Raw genomic sequence first — 24,562 nt, 5'->3', positions numbered from 1 at the left:
CTGCAACTGTCTCTACTGGTGACTCCTTTGTCTCGCCCACTCCATTCTCCAGAGTTTGGATGTGTAGCTAGGTCCTTGCTCCTCACACTCTTTTCAGACCACAGCCCCTCCATGTGCTGCAAAGGCCAGTAACTTTAAAGGTATTGTTAACACTGTACAGGTGTCCACCCTGCCATTGCTGCAATCACCTAGACTCACTCTTCTGCCCTGATCGTTTTGGCTCAAGGCTCATTTTTGCTCTGTGGAACACTAGCCACATAATAATTTTTGGTAACTTCAGTACCCTCAATTTAAATTTAAGTCTCCTAAATTTAAAGAACTAGAGCTCTTGGACTTGCTATGCATCTTAGATCCAAGAAACCTGCTATTCCCAGCAGAGTGCATTGTGCCATATCTCTGTTCCATTGACCGGAAGTGGAGCTTCATACCAAGAATGGGAGATATTACAGGATACGTGGGCTGGGTTTGGGCCTTAGTGATAAGAAAGCCATATAAAATTTCCTTCTCAAGGATTAAAACCACCCAAAAACTCATGTAAGCATTTGTGGGATAAATGGTAGAGAACAACATCACTCAGCAAACTAAATGTCCCAAAGTGAAAAGAAAAGACTCAACTTCCAGACCTCTTGATATTCTGGCATCAGCTGTTTGCGCAGCCCAGCCTAATGAGGAGGTCCCTCCTCTGGGCTTTCGGTTCCGGTTTTCATTTACACCAATACACCTATAGCCATCCCCTGTGCTAGTCATTATAAAAACAAAGTTTAAAATAAGGATAAATACTGAAGGAGAAAGACTTATACCTTCTTCTTCTTTAAAATAATGACTGTATAGCAGACCATTAAGTGTAAATTAAAACTAAAATACTGAGTAACATATGAGAGAAAATAAAAGGAATCTGGGAAAAGTTCAAAATAAAAAACTCAAATGCCAATAAAATTAGAAGGTTAAAAGTTAAAAATAATAAGATAAAATGGATTAGATGTAAAATAAAAGATAGAGAGCAAGAAGCCAATGAGATAAAAGGTTAAGCGCATGAAAGTAGAGATAATGAAAAATTAAGATAAAAGACTAAAGGCCACGAGATAAAAATTTAACCATGTAAAAGAAAAATGGATTAAGGATCAAGAATAGAATGAGAAACTTTTAAATGTAAAGTTAAAAAAATGTGCATCTGAAAAAGTAAAGAACATTAGAAGAAAAATGGTTTTAAAAGTAAATGGAAATAAACATTTTTAAAAGCATGGAAAAATCTTCCAGCAGTTTACCAGGGGCAAGAACTTGCTGTAACATACTTCTTGGGGGTCCTTGTGGCATTCTTCTTCCTCCAGCGAAATTTGTCCTTTGAAGTAGCGGTCCCCTCCGGGGTCCCACATGTACAGCTCTTTCCAGTGAAGTAGATTTCATGGCAGGGCCTGTTTTCTCAATTGTATAAATTAACAGTAAGACTGAGGTCCAGGTTCACAAACTCCCAGTTTGTCCTCTGGACAACTCTAGGAAAAACAAACAAACAAACATATACAACATATAGAGTCAATACTCATCACATACATTTACCTATTATGTTAGTTTGGAAAGCATTTTCTCATTTATTTATTTATTTTTGGCCCTTTATAATAAGGTCACAAGGTGGGCAGAGATAACTTTGCACCTTCATGGAGACACAGGTTTGTAGAGATTGGGGGCTTGCAGAGAGGAAAAACATGGGCTCAGAATCTTAATATGAAGAACACTAAACATGAGAATAGCTCTTCTAAAACTAAAAGAGATAAGCCCATGTGTTAACGCACTCATAAAACTTTAGGAAGGACTCCAGGTGGGTAAGAGGATGCCTTTCAGAATGTTTGAAAGAAAGCCTATTTGCTCAACCTATGCTGTGAGTTGCCTTAGCGAGAAGGCAGTCTCTCTGTAAGGGCCTGGGTACCATTTCAATATAATCCCTTTCCTGCTTTCGGCTTGCCCTGCCATATGCAATCTATCCCACAGTTATTTGTGCAGCCACCTAGTGACCTTGCTATGGCAGGTAAGAAATGAGAAATTTTGAGGACGGCTGCACTCCCTGGATTTTCATGGCCTTGGCATAAAAATATTTAGTGCAGGTGCTTTCTGAGCAGTGAACTGGTGAGGAAAGGTGGCAGAGTGCTGTGAGCCCCCCAAAACCTTTTTGCCTGCAAGGGGCTGCCCAGCTATGGAGGCCATGGTGGTCTGTAAATACGAAGGCCAGCAAAGGAAGAATTATTGTTTTTTGTGCATCATTAGAGAATTCCTACTTTTGAGCTTTTGTAGACCTCACTATAAAAATATGAGTATTTTGTTGTTGTTGTGGCTTTGGTTTGGTTTGGGATTTGGGGGGATTATTTTTTGTCTTTTTTTTTTTTTTTGTGTGTGTGTGTGTGTGTGGCTTATTTCTGACCTTTGAAAGGAAGTACTTCAAAGCCAATCAGTAATATGGACTGGAAATCTCATTAGGTTTGAAAGAAGCATCATTATTTGTTGATAAACCAGATGTCTGATGTTGGAAAGCTTCTGGAAAGAGTAGGCATGGACAACCATTTACTCTCCAGCCTCTGCTTCCTACAGTTCTGCGTTTTGTTAATATGCTGATTTGATTTTCCATGCCCTTGAGCTGTTGAAAGATAGAAACAAGTAGGTATGAAAGGGAAATGTTAACAAGGGCAACAAAATAATGATAGCAAGACAGTGTAGGTAATAGATAAATACTCACAAGACATTTTTACAAAGAGTCAGACCTTTTTAAGAATAATAAGTAAGTCCTGACCAGTGTGGCTCAGTTGGTTGAGCATTGTCGTGCAGAGCAGAAGGCTTCCAGTTCAATTCCTGGTCAGGGCACATGCATGAGTTGCTGGTTCGGTCCCCAGTTTGGGTGTGTGCCAAAGGCACCTGATCAATGTTTCTCACTCACATCTATGTTTTTCTCCCTCTCTCCCTTCCGTCCCTTCTCTTGAAAAATAATTTTTTAATTAAAAAAGAATAAGTAAGTCACAGAAAATCTGAAAACTTTCTCCTTTGATTTCTCTGTTGGAGATTCTTGTTTCTTCCCTGCTCTGACTTTCACTCCTCTTTCTTTCTCTTTCTTCTCTTTTATTTTCCTGCTGTTTTAAGAAGCTGAACCCATAGCTTCTTTCTGGCATCTCTACCTCCAGGCAGTCACACCATGATCTGACTATCCATTCATTAATTAACAAATATTATTGTATGCCTGCTATGTGCCAGGTAATATACTAGGCACTGAGAGTGCTAATTATAATAAATGTTTATATTGAATATCTTCTATTGCAATAATATATAAAATTTAAATAAAAAAGTAGCCTAAACCATTCGGAAAGAAATACTGACCCAAATATGCTTCACTAAGAAGTCAACTCAAAGTCACTTCAAATACCATTCTCCTTACCTTGACTTGTGTTTTTCACGTGCAGGAGGGAAATGTGGCTGGATAGTTTTTTATCACTTTGTGTCAATTTCTTATTCACCCAGATAACAGCTCTGTTGGCAGAAAAGTTATAACTGGCATCTATTCTGTATCTAACGTCAAAATATTAATGATGCCTACATTTAAAGCAAGAGATACGATAGTAGTCCTACCTTATCTACAATCTTACTTTCTACAGTTTCAGTTACCCATGGTCAGCCACAGTCTAAAACTATTAATGGAACATTTGAGAAATAAGCAATTCATACTTTTGAAATTTCATACTGTTCTGAATAATATGATGGAATCTTGTGCTATCTCACTCCATCCTGCCTAGAATGTGACTCACCCTTTATACCCTTATAAACTAACTAACCCAGATTTTCAGATCAACTGTCATGGTATCATTATGCTGGTGTTCAAGTCACCTTTATTTTACTTCATAGTGGCCCCCAAATCAGATATGCCAAAGAGAAACTACAAAGTGATTCCTTTCAGTGAAAAGGTGAAAGTTCTCAACTTAATAAGGAAAGGGGAAAAAATCATATGCTGAGGTTGCTAAGATCTACAGTAAGAACGAATCTTCTATCCATGAAGTTGTGAAGAAGGAAAAAGATTACTGCTAGCTTTACTGTTGTACCTCAAGCGTATTAGATGGTCAGTAGTAGCCTGATACTACGCCACAGTGCCTACATCATTCACCTCACTTTATCTCATAATGTAGGCAGTTTGTCATCTCACTTCTTCACAAAAGAAAGAAGGGTAAGTTTGCTATAATAACATATTTTAAGAGAGAGAGAGACCACATTCACATAACTTTTAATACTATATATTGTGATATTTGCTCTACTTCATTATTGTTGTTGTTAATCTCTTAATGTGCCTAATTTATAAATTAAACTTTATCATAGGTATGTATATACAGGGGGAAAATAAACTTAATATACAAGGGGTTTGTATATTCAAGGTTTCAGTCATCCACTAGGGGTTCTTGGAACATATCTCAGCCCCAGGGGGATCAAGGGGGGTACTACTAAATAGAGAAAGGGATTACTTCATGAAGCAGGTCTGAATTTACATGCAACTAAGATCTATAAACAAAAATAATTTTTTAAAAATCTTAAATTTTAAAAATAAAACACATTCTGCTATTGGACTTCATCCATTACAAAGGCTTGTGATTCAGATTAAAAGTCATTAACTTGTGAGTCTTTGACACCAGAACACGTGTCATGAAGGCTGGAGCCTGAACTAAGAAGTAAGTGCTAAAAAGATACACAGCAGAACCAGGCAGTACCACTACATCTCAGAAGACATCAACCGAGAACACTAGGGAAAGCAGAAACTCAGCAAAAGAGACACCTCCCAAAATGTCAGAGAGAACATGCGTGTGGCAGAAGGCTAACAGCTTCCCCTTGTACAGTTTCCATCCTGGAAAGGGATGTGGAGAGAAACAACCTTCATAGAGAATTTGCATTCTGAGTTTCCTAAAAGGGGCTTTAGTTACAATGATTTGATAAGATTGACTATTTTTCTGAAGAACAAGAAGAGAACTTGTCAAAAACAGAGAATATTACAATGTTTTGGATGTGAGAGTCATTGTGTTTCCAATGACTCTGCTGTGCATTGTGGCAGAATTGGAACTCTTTTTTGGAAGGATAGACACAAATGTAGCTTTGGTGTCTGTTGATCTGTTAATAGGATGCCAGAGGCAGAGAAGAAAACAGACCAATGAGTAGAAGCTAACTTTATCCTTTAAAAGGTTCTCTAATCTGTAGCTTTTTGGTGAGAACCTGAGATCGCACTAGTGAACACATGGATACAAAAGTCAACATGAGAAAGAAGAGCGTTTTTCTTCCAGTATAACTGAGATAAAAGCCTATTTGATCAAATTCTTCCATACATCAAATATACTTTTGCCTTCTACTACTTATCTCAGCAAACCAAGATAAAACTAAAGAAGTAATCAAGTAAATAAACTTGTTCTAATAAGTATATCACTTTTTATGCCCTGTTTTAAAGCAAAGGCAACTGACATATCACCTAAAAATTGAAAAAGGAAAGAAAAAGGTTTATAATACTGTTTGTCTCTCACTTAAAAACAAAAACAAATTGCATTGGCATTGGAAATACAGTCTGGCATAATCAGGAGACTTCGTTGTTCTTTTATTTCCTTTACTCAAGTGTTCATTATGAAGGGTTTAATTAGAGGAGGGGCTCAGCATGGAACAGTTGTGTCTTGGTTGGACGCAAAATCTCACTTGGTTTCCAATTTTGTTCAATGATAAATATTTAACAGGAAGCCATGCAGAGATGGAAGATATTCAACTCAGAGGAAGATGTAGCACACCAGGCCAATGATTAAACCAAATTACTACGGTTTGCAAAATGGAGGCAGCAGATTTATAAATGAACTAACTCCTAAAGAGCATTGGAAAAATTGAACCAACTCCTAAAGAGCATTGAGTCTAGAAGATGTTAATCCACCTGCCAGCCTCAATTATTTCCATTTAAGTATGTATAATGTGTATTTTCCTTTAAAGGTACTTATTTATTTGAACAGGTATAAACATTTCATTTACTCAGATATATAACATAAAGGAGGAAATTTGTAAGCCCAGGTAATAAGAATTAGAGAAAGGTGATCTTTAGGAAAAAGAGCTGTGTCTGGCACTCCTGAAACAGGCAAAGAAATGATTGAAATGATAGTTGAGTCTGGTCTACACTGTCAATCAAATAGAAAGAACCCTTCATCAGGAACTAACAAGCTCTTGGTGAGTCTTCTATTTTATTTTCAACGTCTTTTCAAATGCTGGTATCATCTGTTTTCCTAAGTCGCCTTATCATTGCTCCTTCAGAAATTTAAAGACAAAGATACAAGACTTTAACAGTGATTTCAAAGGGTCTAGTTATCATTAATAAAACAACAATGTAAATAAATTAATATGTAACTAAATATAGTTCTTAGCTGTTTGAAAACTGATTGTGCTATAATTGATTTCTCTTTTAAATACACATAAAAAACTTTTGTTTCTAAAGCAGCCCTGTCTTGAGTCTCATAAAAAGCAAGGACTGCCTTGTATCTGTTTTCTATGTTAGATTTCCACCCGTTGAATTCCCTCAAGGAGGGAAATCATAAATAAATACCAATGATAAAACTCACTATAAGGTTTTCAAATAATCCAATCTATTCCTTGTCCTTCTAGCTGTCTTTCTTTCATGCATTTGATCTTTCTCTCCATACCTTTCTCATTAAAAGGAGACTAAGTCTGATCTTTTGAGACCATTATTTTTTCTTAAAACAAAAGAAAAGGACAGCAGTATCCAGCCTCTTTTCCTCTCTGCTTCTCGCCTCCTCTTGGTTTATACCCCAAGAGGGGACATCATTGTCTAAAATGGGTCATATATGAATGTAGTAAGGAAAAATTTATGGGAGGTTGCCTCTTCCTGCTTAAAATTCCTGAGATACACACATTTTCTGGCAGTCTTCTGAAATAGAAAAACTTCAATTCATTTAAATTAGAATCCTTCACGTTTCCTCCTGTTTAAAAAGAAAAGTCACTCAATTCACGTAACATTTTACTAATGGTGATTTTATTCAGTGAACATTTAACCTCTGCAAGCTACTTGATTTTAAATAGCCTGTATTACGGACTGGAAGCTATTGTCAGGAAAGAATATGGAGAGAGAGAATGGTTTTCTACAGGCTAGGGTGTCAGACAGGGATGCATTTTATCTCCCTATTTGTTTAGTATGTACACAGAACATATACAAAAAATACTGGGCTTTAATGAGAGGAAGGAGTGAATGTTACTGCACAAAATATCAATAACTTAAGATTCACAGACTACACCATCTTACTGGCAGAAAGAACCAATGATTTGAAATAACTTCTGATGAAAATGAAAGAAGAGAGTGTCAAAGCAGGAGTACATTTGAACATCCAGAAGATAAAAATCATGACTGCAGGAGAAATACACAACTATAACATAGACAATGAAGACATTAAAATTGTTACAGGTGTTACTTACCTTGGTTTGGTCATCAATTCAAATGGAAACGTCAGCCAAGAAATCAAGAGAAGGCTGAAACTTGGAAGGGCAGTAAAGGAAGAATTAGAAAAGATCATTAAGAGCAATGTGTCTATGGAGACCAAGGCTAAGATCATCCATACCCGTGTATTCCCAAATGCTATGTACAGGTGCAAGAGTTGGATAGTGAAGTTTGGTAGGAAAAAAATATGATTCATTTGAAACATGGTATTGGGGGAGAGCTCTATGGACATGCTGGACCAAGAGAAAGACAACCAACTGGGTCCTAAATCAAACGAAGCCCAAAATGTCGCTGGTGGCAAAAATGACAAAACTGAAGCTGTTCTAGTTCAGAGACATCATGAGAAGGCAGGGTTCTCTGAAAAAGACAATAAGACTGGGAAAAATAGAAGGCAGCAGGAAAGGAGAAAGAGCAAATTGGACATGGATTGGTTCCATAAAAGAAGCCATAGGCATGAATCTACAGGAGCTGAGCAGGCTATTGAGGACAGGACACTGTGGACGTCAGTCACTCAGAGGGTCACCGGGAGTCAGAGCTGACTCAATGGCATGTGACACACACACAGGCCACTGATACTATAATTTTTAGTTTCAAAAACTGATTTATTGATCAATATGTACATGCATTTTATATGTGTATATACACGTACTTTTTATACATGTATATATATGTACTTTTGAAAGTACCTAAATAATGTAAGGGAAAGTTATAGTAATAATAATGACTAATATTTATTAAAAGATTAGTATGCATCAGGCACTGTTCTAAGTAGTTGGCATGTATTAAGTCATTTAATATTCACACAATATGAGTTGAGTTGTATTAACCCATTTAACACAAAAGGAAACTGAGAGAGGTTATTTGCCTAGGGACTCACAAACACGAAGTGGCAAAGCCAACATCTGAACCCCAACAGACTGTCCCCAGAGCCTGTGCTTTTAATGAAATGAAGAAAAAGAGGAAATAAGAACAACTTCTAAAGAGAAAATGGGAGCTCTATTCAGAGGTGGTGCAGTGATTGAAAGAGTGAGAGGTACATGGCTGCTTGTTTTTTGATCCCTGGAAGAGATGGCCAGAGATAAGCATCATCCAGGACACAGGAATCTCCCTTAAACCTCTTCCAGACCAAGTGGAACATGCAGGGGAGAGCTGGTGGTTAAGGTGGTGGTTCCTCAATCCAGGGATAAGCAAAGGAGTGAGATCAGAGTTAAACGGGCTAGCTTCCTGTAGTAGAGATTAGCTTAGGAAGAGAAGAGTTTGTTCCAGCTGAAAGTCAAACCCGTAAGCAGATGGGTAGAAGGGCAGGTGCAAAACTCTGGGACCTGGAAGAGTCAGAGAGGAAGAAGCACAGCATGCCTGGGGATCTTTAAAATGCATCTGTGAGTGTGAGGGTGGGTGTCCTCTATAGGGAACCGAGGGGGCTAGGGAAAGTGGTGTTTAGTTGAAAAACCAATTTCAGCTGTGTTCACAATTGACAGCTACCAAGATTCAACCTTGACTACTCTCAGAGAACCCTAAATTTATTGTATCTCTACTATCTTTCTCAATAAAAGTCAGAATAATTATATTTGAATATAAATAAACACAGGTGACTTCTCTGCTCAAACATCTCTTATGGCTTCCCATCTACTAGAAGCACAATTCAAACTTTTACCAAAACCCACAGGCTCTTCCATGCTGGTCCTCATCACTGTGCTCTGGCCTGCTTGCTATTCTTCAGTTCTGCTAGGTGATCTGTCCTCCTCAGGGCCTTTGCACCCTGTATACTAATTGTATTTAAAACAGAACTAGGCATACAGTAGACATTCAATAATAATTTTTGAATGAGCAAATGCATTAGCCATTGCTGAGAATTTTGAATAATGGTAATGAGATTAAAAGATAGGAAAAAAGAAGCCTTATTTTATAGTCTAGAGGTAGTAGATGAACTCCCCTTAGGCTGAATTCAGTCCTCAATTACGTTTTCTTTTATCCACAGAGCAATTTTTCAAAAATACAAACCAGTATTTAAATATTAAGAGAGTTCACATAAAAATCATAAAAATCTAGAATTCTGGCTTCTTTTCAAAAAGTGAAAAAGACTTGGCATCCACTGGACCTGTATTCCCACAGTTCAACAATCATCTGAACTTGAATAGTATCTACATTTTAAGGGCAGGCCAGCCTTCTCCAGCTTGCGCATGCACCTGCAATTATCTTACAACATCAAGGTCAAGTGTTAGTTGCTATATATCATTGTTACTGTACTGTTGTATAGATAAAAGTAAAAATTTTGTCTCTGTCAACAGCAGGAAAAAAAAAAGACTAGGAGAATGACATGAAAGTTTTTACATGGCAAAGGAAGCCATCAACAAAAGAGAAAGACAGCCCACTGAATGGAAGAATATATTCACAGATACAACTGATAAGCAGTTAATATCCAAAATTTATAAAGAACTTAAAGAACTCAATACCCAAAATAATAATAATATTACAATCCAATTAAAAAACAGGCAAAGGACCTAAACAGACACTTCTTCAAAGAAGACATACAGATGGCCAATAGACATATGAAAAGATGCTCAACATCACTAATCATCATAGAAATGCAAATTAAAACCACAATGAGATATCACCTCACACCTGTCAGAATGGCCATCATCAATAAATCAACAAAGAGTGCTGATGAGAATGTGGAGAAAGGGGAACTCTAGTGCACTGTTGGTGGGAATACAGATTGGTGCAGCTGCTGTGGAAAACAGTATGGAGGTACCTCAAAAAATTAAAAAAGGAACTGCCTTATGACCCAGTGATTCTGGGAATTTATCTGAAGAAACCCAAAACACTATTTCAAAAGAACAGAAGCACACCTATGCTCATTGCAGCATTATTTACAATAGCCAAGATATGGAAACAGCCCAAGTGTCCATCAATAGATGAGTGGATAAAAGCACTATAAGACGTTTACACAACAGAATACTACTTGGCTATAAAAAAGAAAATTTTACCCTTTGTGACAGCATGGACAGACCTGAAGAACATTATGCTGAGTGAGATAAGCCAGTCAGAGAAAGACAAATACCATATGATTTCACTCATACATGAAATTGAATGGACAAACTGAACTAATAAGCAAAATAGAGACAGATTTCATAGGTAGAGAGGAGTTTGACAGCTGGGGGTACAGTTAGGGGGTGGAGGCATTGATTTTTAAAAAAAAAGGCTCATGGACATGCACAGCAGTGTGGTGATTGCGGGGTGGGGATAAGGGGGATAAATGATAATGAAAAAAATACAATATAAAATAAAATAAGAAAGAGAACTACATGATTCAAGAAAAATGGGAGGGGTATATTTCTCTGTAGAAATGAAGGCATTTTTCTGTGTTTAAAATGCCAGCCACTTGTGCCATGTATGTTACCTGTCTGGCCCCTATAACCACTTGAATTTTCTTTACCTGTGCTCTACACGAACAGAGAAAGACAAGGGGAAATGTTAAGCTGGGTCTAGCAGGCCTCTTGGCGACTGGGCTTCAGTGACCTCAGGAAAAGAAATTTTGACTTGATATGTGTGTCTACTTCTGGGCTTTTGCATTCAGTTTTTGTTTGTTCTATTTTTTACTTCATTTCCTAGAAACGTCTATTTAAAAAAGAACTCTGTATCTCAGGTGAAGAGCATTACATCTATGATTTATTATCAAGTACTGTGTACTTCAAACAATGTTAAATGTTTTACATGTACCGATTAGATCATTTAATCTTCCCTCCAAAACTTACACAATAATGATAGTCACTGTTCTATTTAATGGATAGGAAAATTGAGGCACAAATAGAAAAAAATACTTTATAATAACATAGAGCTAGTAACTGGCAGAGCCAGGATTTGAGACCAGGTCTCTCTGGCTATAAAATCTGTGCTTAACCATCTCTCTGCACTGCCTTTACTATAACACTCCAGCAGTTGCATGCCCTTGGCACTTCCTGACATTGGAGGCTGGGGTGCTATTTTGTGCACTGTAGGATGTTTAGCAGTATCCTTCATTTCTGTCCATCAGATGACAGTAACAATCTCCCCCAACCCATGGGACAACCAAATACTTTCTCAGACATATCCAAATGTTCTCTGGGGAACCAAGACACCCTTGGTTGAGAACCACTCTGTAAGGGGACAATAAGCTTTGTTTGTTTGTTCTTGGCCAAGCTAGTTAGAAGGCTCAGAGAGGGCCATAGAAAAACACGGCAGCATTGTTTTATCTTTTGCTATACACAAGTCCCTTTTATTTAAGATAGCCTGACTTAGTCTTTGTTCCTACCCACCTAAAGATTCCTGACTGGAATAGTGATAATATAAATAAAATATTACATATATTGTCAGTACTTTGTAAATAAAAGTCATTGTTACTATCATCGCCATGAAGACTTGTAAGAGTGGACTAAAATATGTCAACAGAAAGGTAAATCTTGTGCAAAGGGCATAGGTCCAACAAATAATCAAGTAGTTATACATATAAATGTCACCATTTATTTAGTAACTCAAATGTTTACTGAACACCTTCTATGTAACAAGATAATGGTAGATAACAAAAAAGTTCATCTTTATACTCCTAGATCAAGAAAAGTACCACACACGGAGTTTGTATTCAATACATGTTTCCTGACTTCATCAAGTTCACCTATTAGGAGGTCTAGAAACTAGGGATAGAAATAATAAAAATAATTTAGCAAAATTTGAAATTAAACATTTAGATACAGATTACATATATATAAATTTTTAGATACAGCACCAGAATGTGGCACATAGGCACAAAATGAGTCACCAGACAGGGTGAGATGTGTGAGCATTGTTGATTGTCAATCCATCCTCATCATGAATTTCCCTCTGTTGACCACATGTGGTGTAGTGTAAGGCAAAGGCAGTCAGAGTACTGATGATCAGTATAAGGCATGGGCAGACATGAACTGGAAAGTAAATAGAACCAAAAGAGCTGGAAATGCTAAAATAACCAAGCAATGCACTAGGCACCTAATTGTATTTTTTTTTAAACATATGCATTAATTGATAAACTAATTGGTCTGATGTTTAAATAAAACTAAAACATGCATTTCAAAATTTCACGCTATGGATTAAACCTGTTTTTCTGCTATCAAAGCAAAAAACAGTACAAGACTAAAATTATGTTCTTCCCTGCTCAGCTTTACTTCACTATTATTGCTGCTCCTGCTAAGTGTCTCCACACAGAACTGTCATTGCAGAGTTGGAGCTCCATACTTTGAGAAGGGTTTGCTTCAGTGGTATCTCAAGGCAATGAGTATTATTACAGGATGACTGAAAAATAAGTACCTTCTGATTTAGTGTTAGTTATAAGGCTTAGCGTCAACAGTTTATTTATATTTCATAAAAATATTTGTTGAAATACCTAAAGAACATTTCTAGCTATAAAATAAGAAGGAAAAAATTGACAGAAAAAAAGTGAAATGTAGCAAAAGCCACTTCTGTGTATGGGTATTTGAGTATGCCCTCCCTTTCTTAAGGGAAGAATACTAGCATGTGTGTGATTTGGAAAAATAGGATTTATTATTGGAGGATTGTTTGACAGGTAGCCTGTGTGCAGAAGAGTGTTAATGGGAGGCACAGTGGCTTATTTAATATCCTTGCTCGCAGGTCACCATCTCAAACTGGCTTAATCATAAATGAAATTTATTAGAAGGATTCGAAGGTGCTGCACAAAATCCAAGGACATTATTAAAAAAGGAATCAGAAAGATGGGAACCAGAGCAGCCTGGGAATCTTAACAGCAGGACTTCACAACCTTTTCCTGGAATTGTGCTGCTCACAGAGTTCACCCTCCGTTCTTAGCTCAGATTCCAATCCCTGGTGCAGTCAGGGGTGTCCAAGAGGTTAGAACCCTATGGTAGGAACACGGCTATGAGGGGCTTCTATCCTGCTCAGAGGAAAGGCAGTTGTTGATGAACAAAGTCTAAGCAGGTACTCCATTGATGTCTAGGATTATATTTTTGAGGTAGAGAAAAAAATTAAGTAACAGGGAGAAGAATTCAGAAACCATGGTACTACAACATAGTAGCATGGTCTCTGAAACAAGTCAGCCTGCCTTCAGATTCTAGCTCTGCCACAGCCTGACTATGCGACTTGAGCAAGCATTTAACATTTGTAGGTCTCCGTTTCTCCATCTGTGAAAGGAAGCCAGTAGTAATACCTAATTTACAACATTGTTGTATAGATCGAATAAGTTAATATTTAGATAGTACCTGGCTCATAGTAAATCCTAGGTAAGTGTTAGCTAGTATTAAGATGTTGGAGAGGTAGCCCAGATGTGGCTGACTACTGGTGGTATAACCTTGGCTCTTGACCTTGCCCACCTTGATATTATACTGAACCTGAATTTTGGGTGTTCCCTCACCTGAACAATTCCCAACTTCACAATACATTAGTCAGATAGGTAGGTAGGTAGATAGATAGATAAATAGATGGATAGATAGATAGCACTTTTATGGGAAGGCAAAAAATTGTTTACATATATATCAAAACTTAATAAAATTTTTACTAGGCACTTCTGATCTTTCCTCAAATTTCTCTGCTGCAAGTTTCTTCCTTTTTCCTATGCAGGCTTTAAAGACCCCTCAAACAGCCTCACCAATTCAAACTGACTCCAGATTTGCACTCTGCTGAGGGGGTAGAGAAAGTGCTGCACTGAACCAAACTCATGCTCCCCACCAAGGGGCCCATCCCAGTATCCAGACACAAACCACACAGGCCTTGTCTGGGGCCGAGAAGGAGAGGAAAAGAACAAGAAACTGAAGAGGATGAGTTCCGTTGCTAGGAATATCTAGACTTTTACTCCAAAATTTTTAAAAAATTATAAACTGGAAGCTACATGAATATTATTTGAAGCAGAGTATAGCTCAGAGAAAGAGTATTTCAGTTGACCAAAGGCAGGTCAACTGCAAGAGACCTGGACTAAGGAGACTCAGTCATATGTCATTTTGATGGCAATGGCTAGAGTGGAGACCCCTAGTGGAGTGGTGTGGAGGACACTGGGTCCAGGTGGGACCCCTGAAATCTGATGCCCTGCAATGTGGGTTAAAGGGAGCAGGCAGGTAAAGTGTGTGATGGGCACTTAAGCTTTGAATTGCAGTTCTGCCTCTCAGTAAGACTTTGGCAAATCACTTGATTTTGTTCTATCCCAGTTTCCTCATCTGTAAAATCGGGATAAAAATAACATGCCTTATAGGGTTGTTTTGCTCATTAAACAATATATGTGCCTGTGCCTCACAAGAACAAGCTATTATTAGAATGACTATGAGGCATTATGATTAAGATGTCTTTCCAAGAGGCAAAAAAATCATGCGGCTTGGAGGCGGGCAGGTTTGGTGGTGGAATTGAGGTAGGGAATCTGGTATAAAAGCCTGGTAAAAATCCAGATTGGTTTAAACAATGGACATTTTTATATATTATTTAAAGTTATGAAATTATATACTTGTATATAAGTTTCAGTGATTGAAACAAACTATAATAAAGTAATTTTCACTTTAAGTAACGAGGAGATGAAAAGGAAGTGAAAGGAATAGGTCATGGTCCAATAGGACATGGTTTGAAGAAGAGTCCCATCACTTACCTCCTCATGACCAGTGGTCTCAGACTATGGCACTCCTGGCCGTGTAACTGTACATGACACCTCCTCAGCCTGGCTATCAGTCTTCATTGTCAGCATGATCCATGACCTAGCTCAGTGCCTGGCTCAAGGCATATATGTTTAATAAAGGACTGGATGGAAGCCATAGCAGTATTTCATCGTCTTAACCTCTTAACCTTGTGGCTGTACTGTCACCCTTGACTATGTGAGCCTCCACACTTATTGACAGTGAAGCTCAGAGAGGTAAGTATTTCTCCCAGATCATACAACTAAGCAGAGTTTAAACTCTGACCTTTCTTCTGCCATAATATTTTGCAACATTTTTTAAGAGAAGGCAAACAAACAAAAAGAAGAAACCTCCTCTTTCTTCCCATTACAGTAAGAAGTTACTAGACTGACATTTCAGTTCCCGAAGATCTCATACCTACTATACCCATCCACCTTTCAAACGTCCTTTCTCTTCTGTTACATATACTTGTTTTTTTCTTCAGCCAAGTCAGACTGCTCTCTGAGTTCCTGAAATCACTAGGAGCTGCCTTTGCTCCTTTCCACACCTAGAATAGCTCTCCACCTTATGTCTTCTCCATTAAGCCATTTCCAGCCCCCAAACTGGACGTGATTTTTCCCTTCTTACTCAGTATAACATTTTCTTTGTGTCTCTACTAAAGCATTTTTAATTTCTTAATTAAAAGATGATGATTGCAGTGACTTCTTTATCCCTGAAAACAAGAAAAGGGAACCCCACTGTGTACATCTCCATGGTGCTTAGGGTATATAGTTTCCACAGCCTCTGCCAGATTGTCATGAGCACAGGGCAAACTCAGTCACGATGAACAGAGAGTGAGCATTCAAGATCACTATCAGAGGCAATCTGCCGTTGGGTGACAGCTCATCCTCTTCAAGATAGAAAATTGACATTGGGGAGAATGTAAAAACTTATCCCATCTATATTTTCCTAGAAAACACAATAACCTACTGGCTTATCATGAGCCCAGGTCATATAAGAGTGGAAAAGTTATTATAGAAATAAAGTGTGTTAATATATTTAGATCACTTAAACCAATCTTATTTAAAAGAAAAACTTTATGTCCATAAAAACAAAGTTTAAAAATAAAGAGGTACAATTAGTAGTCTGGACTGAAATTTATTATAGACTTTCAAAGAACACCACGTATAGATGAGTTCTGATGAAACAATATTGGAAGCATTGCCCAGATTAGTCTTGGGCTGCAGCATAGGATCGTCTGATGGAGAAATGTGCCCCCCTCCAAAACACTCTCCAGGAGCACGCTTGTCTTTTCAGTGTTTTATGAAACAGGCATGCATGTTCATGCTTGAAGACAAGACTCTCACACTTCCCGCTGCCTATGAGATGAACTATTTTATTCTGTACAAAGAAAAATACAATATCTATTCTATTACTAATTTCAGAAAGAGTCGGTATCTGGGAAAAGAACAATAATTCTCACTAGGCTGAAAATCCAGACAAGCTTAAAGGCACCCTTGGAAACCTCCATTGCTGATAAGTGGATTGTATTTATGTTTCATGCCTCATTCTTTTCCCTCCCAACTGAAACATTAAGAATTTCTCCAAACAACCTGATCGATTTGTCTAACAACACTCCAATGGTTATGAATCATTCTTTTGGAACTTGACCTCAGAAAAATCTTTTACTTTGTGTTTCTTTTATACTTTTAACTTTGAAGTAGGCTGATAACCCTGGAAAGTGTTCAAGCTTAACACTTAGGCTCTAACAGGCTTGTGAATCATATTACACGCAGCCCTTGCCATCCAATACTTCTGCATGAAAAAAAGCCAAAATTTAGAAACCCAGGAATCCAGAAAGTGCTGCATCTTCACTTTCCAGAATAGTAACCCCAAAACATCATCCCTTTCCTGGGAGTAGTGCAGTGATTTGTGACACCATCCCAGGCCTCCAAGATTTAGGAGTAGGTGTGTTCTGTCTCATTTACAAGACCTAGATGTACCTTCAACAGGGGCTATAAATTGTTCTAAAGTTAATCAGATGGTGAGGCCTGTTGTGGTTATGGTTCTGAAGGTGGACTTGACTATCACAAATCAGCCCAGTTCCTGGTACTTGATAATGCAGAGATTGACTGAACAAATGCTTTCATTTCAGTCCACCTCAACAAAAAGAATCAAAAGCAGTTTGCCTTCGGGAGGCAAAGACTGCAATTCAGCCTCAATATCTATGCTCGGAGTTAAACGAACCCTCCAGTCAGTTGTCTGGAGGGCATTGAAATCCTTGATATTCCATAGGAGATTACACTGGTTTAATACATTAAGAATAATTTTCCTAAATCACCCTAGTTATTTCTTGCCATTATTATACATGCTAGAGTAAAACACATTCGTATCAGAATATGACAGATAAACTCAAGGAAAGTGCAGGGCCCACCACACTGGTGAATTTTCTAATGGCCCGCTAATGGTGACATATAAAAAACCTTTTTTATTTTTTTAAGTGGGAGACAAGTCTGTCTCTGTACTACCCATTTGATACAATGAGACGTAGAATTTGGGAGGTCTCTTTGGATGTTGGGAGATAACATTTGGATGTCCTGTGTTGTCCAGTTTCCTGCCTAATCCAGAAGCCGACCTGTTTTGCTTAGTATCTGGAGAAAGAGGAGACTCTGAATTAGGAGCAGGTTGCTGTGCAAAGTAACCTGCTACTTGAGTCTTATGATCCAGTGGACCCAGTGGTGTTGTATGTTATCTGTGGAACATGGCATGACTCATAGTCTCTGGCTAAGCTCCCTAGGGTTTGGGGGTTAGACAGTTCTTATTCTTACAGACATATCTTTTTAAGCAAATGCTAGATGGCTCCTAGACCCTGGTGGAGACTAAACACCTGACTGTTAGACACCTAGTAACTTGGCAGCCCAAATTGCTCTTCAGGAACTGGGTATTATCTATTACACCAAATCATAAAAGCAGATGGGAAAGCTGTTTCAAGTGGAAAATAGAAATAGTATATATAAGGCCAGATCTAAAAAGGCTCCAAAAGTTACAAATAAAATGAATTAGCAGGTGTATCAGATTTTCTTTGTACCCTCTGTTGCCACCTCTCCCTCAACTCACATATATGATCAATTAACAGAGAAGGAAAATACATGGGCCTGGTGTATGGGCAGGTATCAGATAGAAGTTAATAGTTGGTACATTAAAGCCCTGATGAAGGTTGTCTCTGAAAAAAACAATGCTGAGAAGAAATCCTTCCTATACAAAGAACTTAAAGCAGAAAAATCTGTTTGTCTACTTTCTTTGAAGAAGATATTATCTGAAGTACAGATGAACATTGATTGGTGAAAAGTTGCTAATAGTATTAGTGGTCAGGAATTCAACATGAGAATGAAAGACTGATGATATGGGAGACCTGGGGAGAGGTATGTAGTTGGGTTTCTTAGACTGGAAAGAGAAAGGAAAGATATTTGTAAACACTCACCTGAAGGCACCCGTTGAAGAGGAGGTGAACAAAAGGACCCATCTGCTAAATGTCAGTGAGCCTCTTCTTAACCACCCAAGTTTTGTCTCAATGCATCTATTTTAAACATGGTCATGGTGACAGTGATGGAGGCAAACTTCGAGCTCAACAACATAGACTTTGCCTTCCTAAGGTTGTTCATACCATGACCACTTAGTGCCATAGCCAAGTGACTGAACCGTCCACAGTAGAAGCCAACACTAAGCACCAAAGAGCATTATTACTTAGAAATAAGCAGCTGCCTACATGGCAGCGGGTTGATTACATTGGATCTATTTTCATCATGGAATAAGCAGTTCTTGATTTCGATTAGGATGCAGAGCTGGAGTGTTTTTTCACAAGATGCAGGGTACCTGGTTATGAGTACTCATTCCTGGGAAGTAGGTGTGCCAATAGAAGAGGTCACTCCGATTATTATACCTTCCCTTCTCCATTAGCCTGAGTACAGTGGATTTGGAGGTTCCAGTGCCCAAGAAAGAAATGTTTCTACTGAGGAGTACAGATTACATTGAAAAACCAGAGCTGCCTCCTGGCCATTGGAGCATCCTCATGCTGCTTAACCAATAGGCAAAGGGATAATCACTTTTCTGGCAGGATGATTCATCTAGATTACTAAGAGGAAATTAGAGAAATCACAAACTTTACTGAAAAGCAGCATACTCACTTAGTTATCCCTTAAACAATTGTACTAATTAATAAGAAACTGAGACAATCCAATAAAATGAGGACCACCAAGAACCCAGGGGCTGTGACAGTCATGGTTTGGTTCACCTCAACTTTGAAAAATTCCATCATGAAATTAGTGACAGAAAAAGGAAACTTTGATTTTCAATTTCATCCTTATAAGCAGCTCTAGGAAAAGAGACTGTGGCATCTATATGTTATTTTAATTAATTGCTATTGTTATTTCAGTAACTCCCCTTTTCCCGTTTTTACACCCTACAGAGCATTTTAGTGAGGGCTTATATTTTGGGCTTTATGTGGAAATCTGACTGCAATTGTACCACCCTGTGATGCTGTGAGAGCTGATGGGCCTCGACTCGCTCCATGAGGAACACAGGTTGCTATCTGATAAAGAAACAAGACTGGATGCTGAGAAACAGAATTAATGGGTGACGCTACATGATCTCAATTTGCTGTCACACTCATTTTCGCCAGTTTCATCCTCTCTTTTCTACTGGCTTGTGTGTCTGTTGGCACGCTTTGGGTTTTGGTTTTGCCCAGACAGGCTAAACGCTATGGACTGCCTGAACTCTCCTCCTCGGTTTGGGTTCAGCCAATGATAGGCAACTATGGGACATCATAGGGGAAAGGATTTACAGTCCTGTATCTTCACCTGTTAAGTCAAGCCAGAATTGGTAGAAGCCACATTCCTCAACTGAGGGTCAAATATATCCAACAACCCTCTTCTACAATAATCTCTCTCCCCTCGTACCTGTCTCACTGTAGCTGGGGTAGTAACTACTTTATTAAATCCTGATAGTTTCTATTAACCTTGTTGACATCATTGCAGAGGGTTCCTTCCTTAAATTATCTTCAGTTATACATTTATATGTGCTATTTGTTTCCTTCTGTTACTAACTTGAACAAATCCTATATTCTATCCATCCTGGAGTTCTTTCTTTTCAGTTCTTATTTTCTCTTAGCTCCAGGGTTGGCTTAGGCTTTTTCTCTTACCTGAAAGATTATCCTGCAATCATACTTTAAATGTACTATAATTGTATATCTTCCCTAGTCTTTAAGTCAATATATATACAATGAGTCCATCCCTCTTACACATCCTCATACCCTCAGCACCTCTCATAGAACCTGGCATATAATAGATATTTAATATCTGGGATAAATGATTCCATGTCCTCAACAGCTCCATCCAGGGAAATATTATATTAAAACTTTTTGTTCATAAAAAAGGTTTTGCTTAGTGAAAGTTAAAAATTCATCTGCATTATTTGTCATGCTTTCCTTCAGCGTATTCTCAATTAAACTGAAATTACCTTATTTGCTCCAGGGGTACATGCATCTCTGCTTCCATGACTAACGGAAGCTTGCAGGACAAATTAAATTCATGACAGACCAGGTTCTAAAGTTACGTTCTCCCAAATTAGAAATGAGCAGTAATGTACTGACTGATTTCAGGCCAAATATGTAAAGAGCTTTGGAAGTTGTCACTCTCATTTTCACAACAATTTAAAATAAAATAAACAAACTAAAAATCAGTGATTTTTCTTGGACCCATCAGATACAGTAAATAAATTTTGAAGGACAAACTTCCAATGTGAAATCTGATGAGACAAGCAAGCCAAGAGAGTCTGCTCACCTAGAGCAGAAGTTCCTGAAGTCAAAATCTCATAGGACTACTTAAAGCAAGAAAATGCTGGGAATTGCAGTCTTAAGGGGGTCCCCAGACCTTTGTGGGATTTACCTCCAAGAACGTACTAGTTTCCCAAAGTGGAGATTCAAGAAATAGTCCCTTGCAGCACCAGAGAAATCAGTGCCAGGGGAAGAGCAATAACAGTGAAATACACCTAGACTGTTCTTCATAACAAAGAGCTACTCTCTAAGGAAAGAGATTTTACCAAAGGCTTATCTTTTGCCACTCCATCCCTTAAGTCTTCCTGTCTCATCTAAGAGAGGAACAAAGCTATAATAGTGAAATACTTGTGAGGTCACAGGTTAGAGACTCAGATCCTTCAACAACTGGGATTAAATCTTAAATTTATAAAATACTTTCTCTTCCCTACTTGCCATTCACACCTTTTTATGATAAAAACACAGCAAATTACCAATAAAAGAGAACTTCCTCAACTTGATTTTTTTTAATTCCTCAAAAAGCCCTACTGCTAGCCTGATACTTAATGAAGAAGTACTGGATACTTTCTAAGATCAGTAACAAAACCATGATGTTCATTCCCCTTCCTATTCAACATGGTACTGGAAGGCCTAGTTGCTTCAATTAGATCAGAAAGAGAAACAAAAGACACAAAGATTGGCAAAGAAAAAATAAAACTGTCATTGTTCTCAGAAGAGAGGATTATTTATGTAGGAAATGTCAAAGAATCGACAAGAATACTCTTGAAACTAATAAGCAGGTATAGCTAGATTTCAATGTACAATGTTAATATAATAAAGTCAAATGCTTTACTGTATACCACCAATAAACAATTCAATTTAAAATAAGAGAAAAATACCATTTGCAAAACACCAAAAATGAAATTCTTAAGTACAAATTTAACAAAATATGTAGAGACTACAAAATTGGTAGAAGAAAATCAGAATATCTTCATAAATATGTGAATATTTTGTGTTTATGGATTGAAAGCCTAAATATGATTAGGATGTCAATGTTTCCCAAACTGATCCAGAGATTTAATTCAATCTTATTCAAAATTCCTGTAACATATTTGGCAGGTATTAACATAAACTGATTTTAAGTTTATATGGAAAGGCAAATTACTTAGGATAGTCAACACAATACTGAGTAAGAAGAATATAATTAGAAAACTCACACTAACTTGATTTCAAGTATTAACTATAAAACTACAGTAATCAACAATGTATTATTAGTTTAAAAAGTAGGCATATGGATCAATGGAACAGAATAGAAAACCATCCACATATAGTCAGCTGATGTTTGACAGGAGTATAGACAAGTCAAAGTAGAAAGGATAGTCTTTACAATAACTTTGGAACAACTGAATGCTCAAACGCAAAGAAATATATTGTGTAGAGAAATATCTTACACCTTTCACAAAAATTAACTCAAATAAATCATAGCCCAAAATATAAAATACAAAACTTTAAGACCTCTGGAAAAACATGTAGGCGATCTTAGAATTGGCAATGAGTTTTTAGGTATAACACCAAAAGTAAGATTAAAGTGAAAATAAGTAGTACTTTATTAAAATTAAAAACTTCTGCTTTGGAAAAACACTGGTAAGAGAACAGAAAGAACCACAAAATGGGGAAAAAAAATTGCAAAACACAAATCTGACAAGGGATTTGTATCCAAAATATATAAGGAACTTAAAAAATTAAACAGTAAAAACAAACAAACAAACAACCTAATTTTAAAAATAGGCAAAAATCCTGAGTACATCACCAAAGAAGATACACAGATGGCAAATAAACATATGAAAAGATGTTCATCATCATTTTTTTTGTTAGGGAATTGAAAATTAAAGCAACAAATGTGATACCACCAAAACCTATAAAAATGGTTAAAATTCCCAAAATGAGGACAGTTCTTAATACACAAGGATGTGAGGCAATAGTAACTCTCATTTACTGTTGGTGGTTATGCAAAATGGCATAGTCACTTTGGAAGACAGTTTGACAATTTCTTAAAAAGCTAAGCATAGTCTTACCATACAATTCAGCTGTCATACTCCTAGATTTTTACCTAACTGATATAAAAAGTTATGCCCACACTAAAACCTGCACTTGATGTTTATAGAAGCTTTATCTATAATTACCCAAAACAGGAAGCAACCAAAATGTGTTTCCTTATGTGAATAGATAATCAACCTATTCTATATCTATAAAATTGAACATTATTTACCAATAATAAGAAATTAGCTATTAAGCCATACACATGCACACACACGCAAACATGAATGACTATTAAATGCCTACTGCTAAGTGAAAGAAGCCACTATGAAAGGCTACATGTGGTAGGATTCCAATAACATGATATTCTAGAAAAACAAGTCAATAAAAGAGCTAAAAATAATGAACTTATCAGTGGGTTCAGGGGGTATAGATAAGGGAGTATGAGGTTGAAAAAGTGAAGCACAGAATAAAGAACCATTCAAATATAGTCAGCTAGTGTTTGGCAAAGTGGTATGGGAAAGTCAAAGGAATTTTCAGAGTGGAGAAACTATGCTGGGTCATACCACGTAACCTGTTCGTATGTTGTAACTTTCTATTCTCTTAGCATCTATATTTTGGCTCCTTGAATGATTGCAAAGCTAGTGACTTTGTCTTTGTAAATTCCTTTATTTGGCAATCATCTTTGAATATAATTGTAGACTGAAAAGTCTGTGGAAATTAAAATTTGTTGATTAATTTAAATAAATCATAAGTGACATATCTTAGGATGCCTTTTCAGGCCCAAGAGTATGTTTATCACTAGGTACCATTTTCCTGTGTGTGGCAGCATTACAGTTTTGAGATTTACAGGAGTAGTAAAGACTAATTTATCTTTTCGTTTAAAGAGTTCCACAGCTCCCTAATGACTAAAATATAAAATCTCAGCTCTTCAGTTCCTTCACTGAATTCTGCCAACAACTTCCATCTCGTCCCCTGGTATTCTTCCACATTTATTTTTTGTGCCAAATTAATAATTCAGTTTATCGGGGGTGGTGATGTCTATGCCCTTCCCTACCTACTCATAGTTGGAAGTGAACTTCATTCACTCTGCTCATACCATTTCCTTAATAAAGGCACTCTTAACCTTTCAGCTTAAGATTTAGCTACTTTTTACCCTGTCCTTCTGTATTATTCCAAAGTAGTGAATCACACTATTTCAAAGTATCTATTACAATACTTGTTACACTGATGTAATCATGTTTACCCACCCACCTTTCCAACTCTACGGTGATACTCTTGGTAATAAGGACTGTGTTTTCTCTTTAGAGCCCCTGTAACTCACAGAGTAGTTGGCAATTAACATACCTTTGAATGAGAACTTATTAACTGGGTGAATAAATAAGTATGAATATAGTATATAAGAAAGGAAAGTATTGTAGCGAGCAGGTATCCTCTCCAATGCCTAAAAATTCATAGAAAGTTGGCATTGTTGATATATTTTCCACAATATTCCAGAAAATGCAAATTATCCTAAGAAATACATTGTAGAAACACCCACTACTAGCCTTCTCCTTGAAGGGTCTGAAGCTTATAGCACATATTCCTTAGATGCTACTCTGTAGATATGGCCCTTCT

The sequence above is a fragment of the Furipterus horrens genome, unplaced genomic scaffold (genome assembly GCF_987537825.1).
Source record: "Furipterus horrens unplaced genomic scaffold, mFurHor1.1.pri manual_scaffold_12, whole genome shotgun sequence".
Taxonomy (NCBI): domain Eukaryota; kingdom Metazoa; phylum Chordata; class Mammalia; order Chiroptera; family Furipteridae; genus Furipterus; species Furipterus horrens.
Note: the sequence above shows the minus strand (reverse complement) of the source record.